The sequence below is a fragment of the Triticum urartu genome, chromosome 2A, assembly GCF_056163025.1.
Source record: "Triticum urartu cultivar PI428250 chromosome 2A, HENAU_Tu73, whole genome shotgun sequence".
Lineage (NCBI taxonomy): Eukaryota > Viridiplantae > Streptophyta > Magnoliopsida > Poales > Poaceae > Triticum > Triticum urartu.
This window is the reverse complement of record NC_141874.1, coordinates 275224686-275226979: the sequence shown is the minus strand read 5'-3', so window position 1 is coordinate 275226979 and position 2294 is coordinate 275224686.

The window sequence follows — 2294 nt, the reverse complement described above, 5'->3', positions numbered from 1 at the left end:
AAGAGAAAGGCCCCCACTGGGCTTCGGCCCAGCAGGCCGGCCCATTCGGCCGCAGGCCCAACCGGCCTCCCCCACGCCTCCCTTATCCCCCCCCCACGACCGAAACCCTAGCTCACCCCCACCCCACTCGCACCACTCCCCCCTGGATCTGGATCGGGAACTCCCGATCCCCTCGCCCCCGCACGCAGACGCCGGCGCCCGGAACCCCCCCCCCCCCCCCCCCGCCGGACTGCTTCACCCTCCCCCGCCGGACTGCCCTCCCTACGCACGCTCGTCCCCGTCGCCTCCCCAACCTTCCCCGAGCCCGCTCCTTTGACCCTACCAAGCCCGGTGAGGCCATGGCCTCCGCCCTCCTCCTTCCCCCTGTCGCTGCGCCCCTCCTCTCTCTCCGTTCGCCGGCCGCGCAGCTCGGCTGCGCCCGCGTGCCGGAGCTCACGCTCGGGGCCGCTCGCTGCCCCGTGCCGTGGCCTCGTGCTCGCCGCGCACCACAGCGCTGCTGCCGCTACCTAGCGAGGCCAGCGTCGCCTAGCCCTCCCTGCTCGCCCGCGCGCGTTCGCGCTTTCCGCTGCCGCGGCCATGCCGCGCCCGCGCCCTAGCCTCTCCTCCTGCTGTCTGCTGCTGCTCTGCACCGGCAGCCCCACGCGGCCCCACTCGCCCTCGCTACATCGCCGCGGCCTGCCCCGGCCTCCTCTGCCGTGCGCCCGAGCGCTCACCGCGCCCGCGCTCGATTTGGACGACCCCCCCCCCCCCCCCCGCTCATGCCCCTCGCCCCACGGCCCCGCTCCGCCCTGCCACCCGCATCCCCCTGCTGTAGCTGCGCCGCACCACCACGCCCGTGGTCGCGCTACCCGGGCCTCGAATCCGTCGCCGGCGACCTCGCCTCGCACCGGGCGGGTTGCACCCCAGCGCCTGGATGCGCCCCGCCCGGGCGCCCGTTGCGCCAGATCGGGCTGCGCCCTGTGCCTGCTAAGGCCAGGGGCCAATGACATGTGGGGCCTAGCCCCTGGAACGTTTATAAAGAAAGATTAAAAGAAATAATAAAAATATTAATTAATTAATTGGTTAATTAAATTAATTAACTTAACTAATCCTGATTAGATTAACCTAATTACTAATTAAACTAATTAATCTGTTTTAGTTAATCTCAGACAATGACGAACGGGACCCACACGTCAGTTGACCAGTCAACTCTCTGTTGACTGCTGATGTCAGCATGACATCATGCTGATGTCATTAATCTGTTTTTCGAATTAATTTAAATAAATAATTAAAATCAGAAAACGATTTAAATCTTTAGAAAATCATATCTTTTAATCCGTAATTCGGATGAAAATACTTTATACATGAAAGTTGCTCAGAATGACGAGTCGAATTTGAATACGCAGCCCGTTTATCCGCCACGCATCCCTAGCATAGCGAACACGCAACTTTCCTCCTCCGGTTCGTCTGTCTGAAAACGCGAGACGTCGGGGATAATTTCCCGAATGTTTCCCCCCTTCACCGGTACCACCTCGTACCGCATTAGGGCACACCTAGCATCACGCTTTATAATGTCATGCATCGTCATGCAATTGTTTGCATTATATTTATTGTTTCTTCCCCCTCTTCTCTCGCTAGACACCGAGACCGACGCAGCTGCTACCCAGTACGTCTACATCGACGACCCCTCTCTCTTGCCAGAGCAACCAGGCAAGCCCCCCCTTTGATCACCAGATATCGCCTACTCTTCTCTATACTGCTTGCATTAGAGTAGTGTAGCATGTTACTGCTTTCCGTTATTCCTATCCTGGTGCATAGCCTATCCTTGCTACTACTGTTGTTACCTTTACCTGCTATCCTACTGCTTAGTATAGGATGCTAGTGTTCCATCAGTGGCCCTACACTCTTGTCCGTCTGCCATGCTATACTACTGGGCCGTGATCACTTCGGGAGGTGATCACGGGCATATACTATATGCTTTACACAGTTACATTACCTGTGGTACTGTTCGGAGTTGGGGGCTGAAGGGGCAGGTGGCTCCATCCCGGTAGAGGTGGGCCTGGGTTCCCGACGGCCCCCAACGGTTACTTTGAGGCGGAGCGACAGGGCAGGTTCAGACCACCTAGGAGAGAGAGGTGGGCCTGGCCCTGGTCGGCGTTCGCAGATACTTAACACGTTTAACGAGATCTTGGTATTTGATCTGAGTCTGGCTACTGGCCTATACGCACTAACCATCTACGCGGGGACAGTAATGGGCACTCGACGTCGTGGTATCAGCCGAAGCCTTCGTGACGTCAGCAACGGAGCGGCGCGCG